Source organism: Apodemus sylvaticus, chromosome 17 (assembly GCF_947179515.1).
Source record: "Apodemus sylvaticus chromosome 17, mApoSyl1.1, whole genome shotgun sequence".
Classification (NCBI taxonomy): Eukaryota; Metazoa; Chordata; class Mammalia; order Rodentia; family Muridae; genus Apodemus; species Apodemus sylvaticus.
The window spans coordinates 69,252,726-69,267,546 of NC_067488.1; positions in this window are offsets into that span (position 1 = coordinate 69,252,726).

Consider the following 14,821-nt stretch of genomic DNA (forward strand, 5'->3'; position numbering starts at 1 on the left):
GTCCCCTACGGGGATGCCCACCCTCCATGCCTTTATCCCCTACGAGATGGAGACTTCTAATGTGTTTCTCACTTTTTGTTTTCATTGTAATTTTGTTCTGCTTTGTTTTGTTTTGAGACACCTCGTAGATCAGGCTAGCCTTGAACTCACAGAGGTTGTCCTGCCCACCTCCCCCGAGTGCTGAGATCACAGATGTACACAACCATTATTTCAAATTTCTCTTTTTTTAGAAATGTTAACAGTGAAGAAAGATTCAAGGATTTATCCTCCTTTTCTTATGGGATCTATAAACACGGCTAACCAACCAGCTAATGAGAAGTTTTGTTTATGGAACTATTCCAGTTAATGAGGAAGGGATGTTAGCATTATCTCCTAAAGAACTAGGAATACATGGGATGGAATCACTGATGCTGCCAAAGGAGACACTTTCTTCAACCAAGCCAAATACTGATGACATGCAAGAGATAGGAATATACACGCACAGGCACGCAGCCAGCCAGGCCCTGAGAGAAGAAATGGTCTGTTTGTCCCAGGGTAATTACGGGGAAAAGAAAAAGGAAAGGGGAAGTGACGGAAAGAAGCCTGACGGTTGGTCTGGAGAGAGGGCTCAGCAGGTACGAGTGCTTCCGGATGCTGCAAAGAATCCCAGTTCAGGTCCCAGCACCCACAGGGCTGGCACAACTGCCAGTAACCCGATTCCAGGGGATCCAGCGACATCTGCTGGCCTCTCTAGGCACTGCACATACAGGCTGACCAGGCTGTCCTCAAACTCAGAGATCCCCCTGCCACTGCCTCAAGAGTGCTCAGATGAAAGGTGTGCATCACCACACCTAGCCAGAGAGTGGTTTCTTTAGCAAATCAAGGCTCTTGAAGAAATTGCTGAAGCCAGAGAGTGAAGAAGTGCTTTAAAATAAGACAAGGGGCTGGGCAGTGGTGGCACATGCCTTTAATGCCAGCACTTGGGAGGCAGAGGCAGGCAGATTTCTGAGTTCGAGGCCAGCCTGGTCTACAGAGTGAGCTCCAGAACATCCAGGGCTACACAGAGAAACCCTGTCTCGAAAAACAAACAAAAATATGACAAGGGATGTTCTCAAGACTCAGGAACTAGGCCTTCCCCTAGCCTTAATTAATTAATTGGGGTCATGGGAAACTTAAATATCTAAATTAATTATTTATTAAGTTTAAATTAATGACTAAGGAGAATTGTGTAGCCCATTGACCAAACCAAGAATCCAAAGTCTGTGATAATAAAAGCAAGCAGATAAATAATTAGGTAATTACTGGCAAAATAAATATGGAAGAAATTAATATTTTTTAGGAATGAGTATTTTAAAGCAACTGTTTTGCAATCATAAAGTCAGTTATGTGTTGCTATTAAATTTCCTCCATCTTAATCCCTGCACTTAAGAGGTAGAGCCAGTCGGAAAAACCACACACACACACACTGAATTTGATTAGCATAAGGTGTGGAAGGAAGGATATATCCCCAGTTAAGAAATTTACATTGGCCGGGCAGTGGTAGCGCACGCCTTTAATCCCAGCACTTGGGAAGCAGAGACCAGCCTGGTCTACAGAGTGAGTTCCAGGACAGCCAGGGCTACACAGAGAAACCCTGTCTCAAAAACAACAACAACAACAAAAAAAAAACCCACAAAAATTTACATTGGCATATTAGTAGTCTCTACAAAGTATACACAGGAACATCAGCATACAAAAGAGACCAGAGAGAGTGACAGGTAAACGCAGAGAAATGTTCAAACTTGGTAAATTTGTGTCACATGCATGCTGAATTCTCTCAACTATTTTGCAATTTCTCTGTGAGTTTGGAACTATTTCAGAATTTTCCAAAAACCTTAAAAGGTGGCCACTGAGACAGTAGAGAGACTCAAGGCCCTTCTCCCCAAGCCTGATGACCGCCGGGTGACACGTGAGCCCATGGGGTAGAAGGAGAGACCCAGCCTCTGCAGCGGGACCTTTGACCTCTACACACACACACACACACACACACACGTGCTTTAAAAAAAGTGTGAAAAAATATTCAAAAGGTAAAGAATTATAGTCAGCTGGGGGCAGAGTCAATCGTGAACACAAGCTGAAAGCCAGGGGTGGACAGGACTCTTAGTGTGTCCCTACCATGGGACACATCATGATCTGGATATGCACCGAGTGTCCAAAGCCCCTGGTGTCCTCAGTCACTCTGTGGAGCTATGCTGGAAAGCATCTGTCTGGGATAGCTGTTGTGTTTTGTCTTCTTTGTTGAACTACACATGGAGGTCTGAACCAACCATCTGTGGGTAGAACTGGGGGAAACTATCAACCTCAACGTGAAAGAAACAAATCCTGGTTACTGATGCAAAGTCGGCATTATGTATAATTATGAAGGCAGCCAATAAACCCTGTAGAATTAGCAGTCCCGAGTCTCCCCCACAAAGTCCCACCGATCCCCGCCATATCACACCACGGTTGCGGCAGCAGATACTGTAACACGTCTGTATTGTTGCCTCCTGTGACCTGCGAGTCAAGACAGACCCTGAGCTGTGGGTGTGCGGTGCCAGCACAGGCTGTGTAAGATCTTGGCGGATGCTCAGGACTCACTGCTGGAAGGGACTGAGACTAACTTTGTCCACATTCACTCTCTGGGAACTCAAAGACTGGGTGGGGGTCGGGGGTGAGCCTGGGAGACAAGGCGTCCTGCGCTGCCGCTGCGCCTCCATTCCGCAGCAGGCACTTGGCCTCTCCCATCTGCCATTGTGCTCCCTTGGCGAGCTCACACTTCCTCTCTCAGTGTCAGGCGGGAGACGCCAGCCACCGAAGAACACGCTATTCTTTGGTGTTGTTTCAGGCATCCTGTTTCTCCGTGACAACTGTCACTAAAGCAGGCAGGGGTCTAGTTTCCCAGCTGATTCCCAAGCTGTGTATGAATCTGACCGGGGTGTCCATCGGGGGTGGGGCAGAGCTGCTGGGTGTCGAGATACACAAGCCGGGCTTTCTTTTCCCAGGCAGGGTCTGAGGCTGGGGCCAGAAGGTCAGGGCAGCAAGAACGAAAAATACCCTCTGGGTAAGTGGAGTCAAAGCCTGTGGTGAGCTGACGTCAGCTCACAGCTGCTGCTCAGCCGCGCCTCTCGCTAGGTCTGCTCCGCCTGGACCCGCGACTGGCCGCCGCCCACGCACTGTGCGCGGTCAGGACGCCAACTGTCTCCTCCTCTCCAAGGGTCTTGTTTGCCCATCCTACTGCCCGCGGGATGCTATGGAGACCTGTCCCCAGAATCAGTCCTGGCTCTGCTATCAGCAGCCTGCATTCAACAGGGTCTTCAGTCTCCGCTGCTGCAGCCGATAGAAAATGACTGCTATGGCTTCCACACCAGTCCGCAGGCCGGGAGGAGGATCGAAGCCAAGATGGAACTGTGTGCATATCTGTGTGTGTAGGGGCTGTGGGGATCTGTAATCCCAGTACCTGGGAAGCAGAAGGGTCATGAGTTCAAAGTCAGCCTAGGGCCTACGTAGCATGTCCCAAAAGTCCAAAGTAGATGAGAACAGAAGCCCAAAGCGTCCTCAAGAACTTGGCAGGCAACCCTTGCTGGTGATTGGCTGGGAGAAGACGGTTACCTATGACCTCACCCACAGCTACACGCTGTACTTCCGGGAGGATGGGAAGTAAAGACTCAAAAAGCCTGCCAGAGCCGGAGGTGCCTCAGCAAGGTGCTCGCCACACAAGCGGGAGATCCAAACCCCGCAGACATGCTGGATGGTTCCCACCGGGTGCTGTGAATGAGAATGGCGCCACGGGCTGATAGCCTTGAACCCTCAGTCAGCAGTTGGTAAACTGGGAAGGATCAGAGATGTGGCCTTGTTGGAAGAGGTATGATACTGGGAGCAGACTTGGAGACTTCATGAGACCACACCAGGTCCAGCCTCTCTCTGTGTGTCTGTCTCTGTCTCTCTCTGTCTGTCTCTGTCTGTCTCTGTGTCTTTCTCTCTGTCTCTCTGTCTCCCCCCCCCCCTCACCTGCTGCTGCCGCCGATCAGGATGTAGCTCTCAGCTATTTCTCCAGCTCCATGCCTACCTGCATCCCAGCACGCTCCCCACCATGATAACGGACTAACCGTCTGAAACTACAAACAAACCTCCAATTAAAAGCCTTCTTTTATAAAAGTTGTCTTGGTCATGGTGTCTCCTCATTAGCAATAGAACAGTGACTGAGACATCACCACAGTGCTGGGGAGGGGAAAACAGGATCCCAGGGGCTCTCTGGCCAGCCAGCATAATCTGTGTTGTGAGCCTCGGGCCAATGAGACACCCTGCTCCAAAAAACAACTAAACACACACACACACAAATACCACGCATATATATATATGTATATATATATGTACATATATACGTATATATGTATATATACGTATATATGTATATATATACACACAGACATATACAAATACACATACACACAAATACACATACACAAATACACATACACAAATACACATAAATACGAATACACACAAATACACACACACAAACACACACAGGTAAATAAATAAGGTCATCGATCTGTAGCAGAGAGTAAGGAGGGCTCCTGAGACCCAAAGGTGGGATGAGAACACGATGCAGTAAGAGGACAAATGCTCAGCTTGTGTGCAGCTCTGGGTTCAATCCTTATCACTAAAAGAAAAAAAAAAGTGCCGTGACTTAGATGTCGTTGTCCCACGAGGACTTGTGTGTCAGGGATTAGGGTTTCTATGTGCAGGTGGGAATATTAGACCTTAGGTTGGCTGACGGTGCAGACCTCAGAAAGGATGAACACATTTCCAGTGTGGCTGGCGGTGCCTACAAGAAGGTTGTTATGAAAGGGCTGAACCTGGTCTGCACGGATCCCCGACTTCCTGGTGACATGGTCCCAGCTATGTCCCGTCGCCATCGTCTGTCTGTCATTTGGTGACAGCCAACGGGGAGCCCTCTTTGGAGCCTGGGGCATGCTGTTAGGCTTTCTAGCCTCTGATGGAATGTTAGTTGCCAGCTTAACTGGATCTGAGGTCAACTCAAAGCAAGCCGGTGGGGATTTTCCTGCCATGGTTATTTAACATGAGAGGAGCCACACCAACATTCTGCTGACAGCCAGACCCAATGAGGTCTGACACGGAAAGCTTGGCTCCTACTAATTTTCCCTGGTCTTTGCTGGTGAGATAGCTCATCCTGCGGCTACTGCTGCTGCTGATGCCTTGTTACCACTGGCGATCGCTGGAGTCCATCGCTGTCACAACCCAAGCTTCTTTAAGCTGCCAGCAGCATTCCAGGAATCCTTTAAGCCAGATTGGGGTTGTCGAGGTACCCAGCCTCAGGGACTGACCAGCTATGGGCTCTCTGTTGAGACAGTTGCTGTTGGACTGCCCAGACCACACTATGTTAGCCTATCTAATAATTCTCTTTTAATATATTAGTATATATTCTAATATATTCTCTTTTAATATATTTTAGTATATCAACTCTATAAGTTCTGTTACTCCAGGGAACCCAATGGTCATTGTCGGTCTGACCTAGAATCCCCTGGGGCATGGCTTCTGGGCCTGTTTGTGGGAGAGTGTCTTGATTGCTTTAACCAGGAGGCAAGACACGTCCCCTGAGACAGCACCGGCTCTACTGCCGGCATCTCAGACTCTGTAAAGGAGAGGCGGGACTATGCTCACCTTTCACTCGTGGGCCTCGGTAATTCTTCACTGTGATTGGCTCCAGCTGCTGAGGCTTCCCCACCACCATAGCCAGATGCAACAACTTTGAACTGTGAGCCAAAGTAAGCCCTTCCTTCCTAAATTGCTTCTGTCAAGATATTTGATCACAGCAATAGGAAAAGCAACTCGGTCAGCCTCCACCTCCGCATGCTTGCAGACCTCCTTCCTTTATAAGGTGAGCCTCCCTCGAGCGTTTCATTCTATCAACCGAAAGTGGACTAATGATGTCAAAGAGACAGGGAGGCAGACTTGGAAAACCTCCCAGTGACTGAAGCTAAAATATCTCAGGCAACACATGGTGGGGTGAGTTTTTAAGAGACCAGAACATAGTGCATAGATGAATCCATACCTGGTAAAAATGATTGATTTAACATATAGATAAGAGCAAAAAAGAAACTTTTCTTAAAGCCAAATTGCAAACAATATACTACCTCTTCTTGGCGGCAGAATTTGTGTCCCTCCATTTACGTGTGGGACTGACTCACATCCAAATACATCAAGGAAGGAGTAGGTAATGTCTGTACCAGGGGGACACTTGGCAAACTGCATGGGACAGAAGTCAGCGTCACCAGCAGTGCCGTGCGGTGCCATCTCCCCAGTAGGATACAATAAACGGGGCACCTAACTTCCATGCTCTTCCTTGAACCCGCAGTCCTCGCCTAAGCATGCGAAAAACATCCAGCAGGCCTATATGGAGGACGTTCTGCAAAAATCCTGCACCTGATCTGCTTTCACTGGGAAAGAAGTCAGAGATGGGGCCTTTGGTGCCTCCCGTGCTAACCACTGCTCCTGGGAGTCACCGGGCTGCATTGCCTACACTAATTAAATAATTAAATGCTAATTTAGGTTGGATCCACAAACTACAAAAACTGCTGGGATCCAAATAAATTCTAGAGGTACTCGTTGGTACCACCCATGCTTTCTCGGTTTCAACAGAACTGTTATGCAAAATACTAGGGGAAGTGGGAGGACTCTATCATCTTTATAACCTTTCTGTAAATCCAAAATTATCCCCCCAAGGTTTATTACTCTCTCTCTGTGTGTGTGTGTGTGTGTGTGTGTTGTGTGTTTGGTGTGCATGACATTTGGGAACGTACAGAACTGTGGTAGCATTGGGGGTGAAATTGTAAAATAACAAAGGGAATTGGCCTTTGATTTGCAGGGTCATTTGTTGGACTTGGTAAATCCCAGAGACTCTCAGCTTGTTTTACATTAATTACACTGAAATGCTCTCATATCCTAAATCCAATTTGCTCTGGAAATTTGAGCGAGGGGGATTATGATTTTTGTTCGGAAATTGTGTGGCAATGAGTAATATTTTGTTACAATTGGCTATGAGAGGAGGCCCCATCTCTACCTGGGAATTCTTTGGAAGTGAGAAAATCTAGCCCACAAACTCTTTAAAAATGAATGAATATTAACATTCAATAAAGTTGGCATAATGTTATGTTTTACTGACGTTTAATTAAGCACTATTGATCACATTTACCAGGCCTTTTTTGCATTTGGACCCAGTTATCTTGATGGTTTCCATGGTGAGGGGCTCCTCAGCACCCCTCCAGCGGTCCCCAGTGACACTGCTGGCTTCAGGAGTTCCTATTCATCAACCGCCCCCCTCCTCTATTCTTTCTTCTTTTTGCTCCCCTTTTGTAAAAATCTTTCTTTGCTACTTAACAACATTTTCCATAATATCATGGTTCTGAGCTCTGGGCTAACCTGGAGTGGCTAATGACTCAGTGTCCAGACAACTTGTTTACCTCTTGTAATAGATGTGTTTTAAGTGGGCCTCTTGGGAGATGTGACATTTGAACTCAAAGGACTCCCTTCAACGATGTGAATTCTGCGCTTAGTTATATCAGACATTTCTAGGCAGGTGCAAATTCCCTTGGGAGTAAATTTTTTTAAAAATATCCTTTCCCCCTGGGAACTCATAAATTAGTGGAGGAGGGGATGTAGGCAGGGCCTCCCTGAAGCAAGGGTAGGCACCATTACCAGAAGAAAGCAAAAGAAAGGCTGTGCCCATAGCCAGGCCTTCTTGCAACTGCAGAGATGGAGCAGGCTTCCTGGAGGTGGTGACTTTTAAAGGGGGTGGGGGTCCTAAAGGTCAGGAGGGGCTGCAGAGCCCTCCTGGTTCCTTCCCTCCTGACCAGCTGCTGTTCATAAATTTCTCCAGCAGAGGGCGTCCGCACAAAGACCGGCTTCTTTAGTCAAGTCTCCTGTGGGTCTCTGCATGGCTCTGTGTGGACCGCACACCGCCAGGCTTACTATGACAGACTAGCGGTCGCTCAGTGATACCTAAAGCTGCTTGCTCCCAATTTGGACTCCAGGGCTCCACCTTGTGTTTGCCTGGCACTGGCAATGAATTTGCATTTTCCATCAATTCCGAGTACTTTCAGGGCAGCCTGGTACCATCTGTCCAGATTCTACCCCACCCACCCCGCCCCCAGTATTAACATACCCTTCCGAGACAAGCCAATCCTGCAAGTCTGAGCTGTTTAGGCTGGAGAAGGGAGTAGAAGGCCTCTGTGGGTTGTCATGGGAACGCGTTCAGCCCTCCTTCTTAGGGAATCATGAGCAGGAGTCTAGTCTGTTTGGTGTTTGAATTATTTCCTGGTGGGCCAGGTGTGAGGGCACAGGTCTGCTCTCTCAGCAGTAGGGATGTGGAGGCAAGGGCACCTGGAGACCAAGGTCGTGGCTAGAGAGGAGGCTCATGGCTAAGAGTGCCTGCTTCGTTCTTGCTGAGGACCCAACTTTAGACGATGTCACACAAACACCTGTAACCCCAGCTCTAGGGGGATCTGATACCCTTTACTGGACTCCCTGGGCAACTGCACTCACACACAGGCACATAATTAAAAATTTTAAGATAAACCTTAAAGCAAACCAACTAAACCAGAGTTCAAGGCCATCCTTGCCTACATTTAAAAAAAAAAAATCAGGAGAAATGAGGCAGTGAGTGACTCGGGAAATAACCTCAGGAAAACCGTAAAGAGAGGCAGAACCAGAGCACGAAAGGGGTAGAGGTTTGGCCGGGCAGTGGTAGCTCTCGCCTTTAATTCCAGCACTCAGGTGAAGTGGAAACATAAGGGTTCTTTGCAAAGTTGGTTGTGTTGGGTGGTGTTTTCCTGGGGCAGACACGTGAAGGAGTGTTTTCCTGAAGTAAAGGTGAAAGACTAAGGCAGACTCGTGAAGGAAGGTTTCACTGAAGCAGACACAGGAGGGAGGATGTTCTGCTAAAGTAAACACATGAAAGGACATGTGATGAAGGGTTCTTCTCCATTAACGCTAACGACACGCATGTATTAGTCTGCTTTACATTGCATAGTCGAGCTGCATTTGTCGGAACTCCATAGAAACACACCAAAAACTGTGCTGCAGTTTCTAGCTGCTTTCGCAGACTCCGGATGATTGGCGGATGATGTCAGCTGAGACAGACTCACTGCTGAGGCTGTGGAGGACCCGGGATGTTTGCAGGGTATAAACAGGACTGGACGGACAGTAACAGGGTGAGCACAGTTTGCTTTTAGCTGTGTGATGCTTGTGGGTCTTGCGTCTTTGCCGAGAGAGAGAGAGAGAGAGAGAGAGAGAGAGAGAGAGAGAGAGAGAGAGAGAGAGAGAGAGAGAACTTTGCTCTCAGATAAAATGATGGTCTATGTGGGAGGGTCCACCCCAGAATCCCGCCAGACACAACTTCCTTGAAGTTCTTGGTTTTCTTGAAGTATACTTCACTGACAGCTACACAGGCAGCATGTGTACCCCTAGAGACAGAGAACCCCCACATTTTCTCGAATGTTGGGATGCCTAGAGTAGGTCCTAGCCCAGCCTGCTTTCCCTGGCCTGGGATACGGGTAAAGAAGCTGTTCACCTTTGGCGGATGATGGGAGCCTAGGACCCCTGCCAGGGTGGGGTGAGAGCTGGGTCTGGTGGGGTCCCGGAGATCCTGCTCCTGGGTCACCCGACCACCTCCACCCAACCAAAACCTACAAGGCTTCAAGTAGGCACCTGAGGGAGGGCGGCCAGGAGGCCTGCGGGGACTTTGGACCAGCACCAGTATTTGTGAGCAGGGCCTGAGGAGAGGCACAGACTGACTGCAGCCACAGGTGCATGTGGGTGGAGCCACGTGTCCCTTCTGCCAGTGGCCAGGGAGAGGGCTCCTTTTGGGGGTTCACAAGCCCCTGAGGAATGCTGGCTTTCATCTAACCAGCAGACATTCTCCTACGGTCCAGCCTGAGCTCATGTCTAGACATACGGACAGCCTGAGACCTAACTGTGCAGTCATTAATCAGGAGGTTTGTAAGAACTTTTCTTTTTTCAGTGCTGAGGGTCAACCCCAAGGCTCACACATGCTGACCACAGCATCTTCCACAGATCTCCATTCCCAGACCTGTAATGACTTTAAATGACGTAACAACTAAAAAGCAACCCCAGCTGTTACCACATTTTTAAAATTTCATATGTACAGTTGTTTCACATGCATGTTTATGTCTGTGGATTGCATGCATGCCTGGTGCCCTCAAAGGCCAGAGATGGGCATAGATTCCCTGGAATCTACATGGGTTCTGGGAATCAAACCCAGGTCCTCTCAAAGAACACTCGATACAGTGCTGTTAACCACTAAGCCAAGTCTCCAGCAACCTCCTAACTATAAAAGATAATAATTATGCAAGGTGTCATATATGATAGTTAGCCTGATATGGTTGCTATCTTGCAATGCATATAAATATAAAGATATTAAGTTGGGCCAGGGGTGGTGGCACCCACCTTTAATCCCAGAACTCAGAAGGCAGAAGCAGGTGGATCTCTATGAGTTCAAGGCCAGCTGGGACCGCACAGTGAGTTCCCAGACAGCCAGAGCTACATAGGGAGACAATGTCTCTAAATAAACAATGAAAACACAGTCAGTTGTATATCTTACATGTTTGACTTTTGTCAGTTACAAATCATAAGGCTTAAAAAGACAATGGAGCCTCAAACAGCACATATTGAGTGATTTTAATAACGTGACTGCCGTGGGGGGGCAGAAATGGTCTGGAAATAGCTTGGAGGAGACACAACAAAGGCTAATGATTCCCTTCAGCAGGGCCATGTGTAGAACCTTCTCCTACACTGGCATGTTACTGTGGTACAGTCTTCCCAGGTGACTGTGGCTCTGTCTTACTTTGGGAGAGAGATCTTACTTTGGACACATATAAACAGATGATGTGACAGTTTCAAGGTATGGTTCAGGGTGTTGGTAGTTCCTCTAGGCTCCGCCCAATAGCTACCTAGCAACAACTCTGGTAGTGCCTGCCAGGTGAACCAACCTGGCAGTATAAGAAGGACTGCTTCTCTCTCTCTCTCTCTCTCTCTCTCTCTCTCTCTCTCTCTCCCCCCCCCTCCCCTCCTCTCTCTCTCCCTCCCTCCCTCTCCATCCCTCCCTCTCAGGTCCCTTCTCCCCCCCCCCCAAAAAAAACTTCCTTTTGTACTAAGTCTGTCACATGGTGGTGATTCCTCAGGGGGAATGCCTTGGCTGGCCCACTGAGGTGCTCCCACTGAGGTGCTCCCTCCCCCTGCATTAGAGCCTGTTTCACAAAACTTAACACAGGGAAAGGCTTTTTGGTTTTGGTTTTTGTTTGTTTGTTTGTCTTTTGGTTTTTGTTGTTGGTTTTTTTTGTTTGTTTGTTTGTTTGTTTGGAGACAGGGTTTCTCTGTGTAGCCTTGGATGGCCTGGAACTCACTACGTAGACCAGGCTGGCCTTGAATTTACAGAGATCTGCCTGCTTCTGTCTCTCAAGTGCTGAGATTGAAGGTGTGGGCCACCACACCTGATGTGGAAGGTTTTTATTGTAGATGTGAAAGAAAGAACCGATAAAGTAGTAGACTGGAGGGGGCTGGAGAGATGGCTCAGCGGTTAAGAGCACTGACTGCTCTTCCAGAGGTCCTGAGTTAGATTCCCAGCACCACATGGTGGCTCACAACCATCTGTAATGGGATCTGATGCCCTCTTCTGGTGTGTCTGGAGACAGCTATAGTGTACTCACATACATAAAATAAATAAATCTTAAAAAAAGAAGTAGACTGGACCTGGCCAGAGGGTGGGGAGAAGCAGGGGAGAGAGGGTGGGAGAGAAGGAGAGAGGGAGAGGGGAGAGGGAGAGGGAGGAAGAATAAAACAGCAGGGTTGTGAGGAAGAATGAGTTAGCTGAGGGGCTGGAAGGCCCTGAACCCTAGGGAGTTTAGGGAGAGAAGGCGGGGAGGCTGCTGTGGTCTCTGACATGTGCAACACTGAGGGGGCCTGGAGGTCCACGGGCTTCAGTATGCTAAGAGGTGCCACAGGTGACGGTTTGTCCCTTCCCGCAGTGGTGAGCGGAAATGGCTCCTTGTGTAGAGGGGAGTTGGCTTGGAAAGTTCCTCAAGAACGCTGGCTTTTATCTGACAATAATTTCCCTATAGTGCAGGACCACCTTTTGGAATTTGTGGAAAGTGGAGTCTCCCATGGCACTAACCATCAGGTTATGTGGTGCTGGCATTCAGCCTAGGGTTCCGTACAGGCCAGGCAGGCGCTCTAGCAACTCAACTACATCCCCAGCCTCTCTCTTCCCTTTTGAAGGGTCTCACTCTGATCAGCCTGAAATCATGTCACCCAGATTAGCCTCAGACTTGTAATCCCCCTTTATGAACTGCTAAGCCCAGTATCTTTGAGCTAAAAATCTTATGTAGTAAGCATGTAGAGCTATGTACTACTAGCAGGCAGCAGATGGGGCCTCACAGTTGGGCAGGTTAAATGTCTGTGTTCTGAGAACCCACAAACCTGACAAGAAGCTTCAAAGGACAGGAGGAACAGCACCAACTGGCCCACTGTCCCCAAGTGTTCTTATCTTTAAGAAGGAAAGAGAACTCTTGGTTTCCAGAGCCTTCTGCGTAGAGAAGGGCTGCTGAAGAGAGCTCGCGGCTGCCCTCCAGAAGGGACCAAATGGGAGGCTGCCTTCTCAGAATGAACGGGGATCTTCTCTCCGGGGACTGCGGGTGCTCTCTAAGGCAGAGAGGAACAAAGACAGGGAAGCTGGGACCTGCATCCACTCCTGGGGCTGAGCAGGTCGATTCCAGCTCAGAGGCTCCAGTGCTTCCTGCCCCGAGGCGCTGATGCAGCCCCCGCCCTCTGGAGCTGAGCTGCGATGGAGGTGGTGAGAAAGTCTTCTGGGAATGCCTGGCAGACTCCTTGGCAGGGGCAGGAGGGAGGGAGCAGGATGCAGAGTGAGGAAAAGTATATTTAATACCATGAAATAATTGTATATTTGGATAATGAAAAAATAGCTGTTTTCCTAGTACTGCGGGAATTAAAGCAAGAAGAAATCCTGTGTGGGGGAGACAGGGTTAGAAACAAGGAAAGCCCCTGGAGGCTCCAGAGGTCAAAGGACCTTCATTTAAAAGATTTATTTTACATGTATGTATGTCTCTGCACTGTGTGTGAGCCTGGCATCTGTGAGAGACAGAAGACAGGCGGATCCCGGGAACTGGACTGACAGGAGCCACGTGGGTGCTGGGACCCAACCCCAGGTCCTCTGCAAGAGCAGCAAGTGCTCCTAACTGTTGAACCACTTCTCTGGTTCAGGATAGAAGGGCCTTGAAGACAGATCAGCCCACTCTGAAGATGTGCAATTTCAGGGAAATTACTCAGCATCTGGACCCTCAATGCTTTCATCCATAAAATAGGAATAATTATGCCTCCTACACAGAACTCCTCAAATGGTTTTATTTGAAGCCACATCTAGCCAAAAGCATCCCTGTGCCTTGTCAGTCCTGGGAGGAGTATGGAGAGGAGGAGGCACTGGAGGTCCTACAGGCAGGGACGGTAGCGTCGGCTTGAGCAGCAGCCAGGAGAGACCGGAGCTGGGCTCAAAGAGAATGAGGCCACACTTCTCCCTACATGTGATGTGTCTGGTGTGTTTGTCCTGCGCAAGGGGAGAGGCGGGTGAGACTAGGAGCCGAGCTGAAGGAAGGAGGGGCTGTCTTACAGGGGCAGCCGAAGAGTGTGCAGGACAGAGGGCAGGTGGACGCCACCTTCCCTTACCCAGAGAGCAGCTGCTGAGGGAAGCATGGTGCGCACAGTGGGTCAGGGGTCAGGGCAGCTGCCGAGACAGGCACAGTGCGCACAGTGGGTCAGGAGTCAGGGAGACCAATTTTTAGTTCCTTCATGGTGTTCATCCTCGCCCTTCTTGGCCAGGGCTTTGCTGGTGGGATAGACTCTTATTCCAGGGATGTATTTCATCAGCAGGGTCGGTGCAGTGACTGTGGGGTGGGTCTCTTTCCACAGTGCCATAATGTAGGTTTCCCTCTGGTCATAGTTTTCTACTAGCTTAAAGCCTGAGTCTATAGTCCTGTGATAATATGAAGCTGTGTTCTCCAGACAAGAGGTTAAAGGTCACACACCCTTTATTTTGTTCTTCTCAACACCAGTATGTCAGTGCTAGGAGAGACACAGGCACTAAATGGCCTCTTTTAGAGGTTCTGAAGGACTCGGGACCTGAAGAACATCACCTCTAACACACACACACACACACACACACACAAACACACACGCGCGCGCGCGCCTTGTTCCATTACTGCATGCTCTCAGCTGCTGGGTTCCAGACTTCAGTCTTCCCAGACCCTTTGGGCTGTCTCTCTAACCTAACTCCTTGGTCCCCCTGTCTCCTCTGGCAGTCTTGTGAAACTTTTGTGGCTGCTGGTCCCCAGGATTGAGCCTGCAGAATGATTACTTCCCTCTGTCTAGGTTCAAGAAATGGTGGCTCTATAAGAGAGCTTAGAAGCCATGTAAGCACAACTCCATTCTACTGCACAGAAAACTGAATCCCTGGGAAGGAAGTGAAGGCTTCTAATGTGTATCATCAGGACCAGAGCCATTGAATCTACTGACTTCTCCCTGGCCAAGAGCATAGGACAAGCATGATCCAGGGTCCCTCTGGAAGGTTTACTCAGCCAGCCCCCACCAGTCATCAGCCTCCTGGGGCCGGAGAGATGGCTTAGCAGTTAAGAGCACTGGCTGTTCTTGAAGATGGGCCTTGATCTCAAGCACCCACAATTTCGCAGGAATCAGGTGAAAGCCCAGTTCCAGGGGA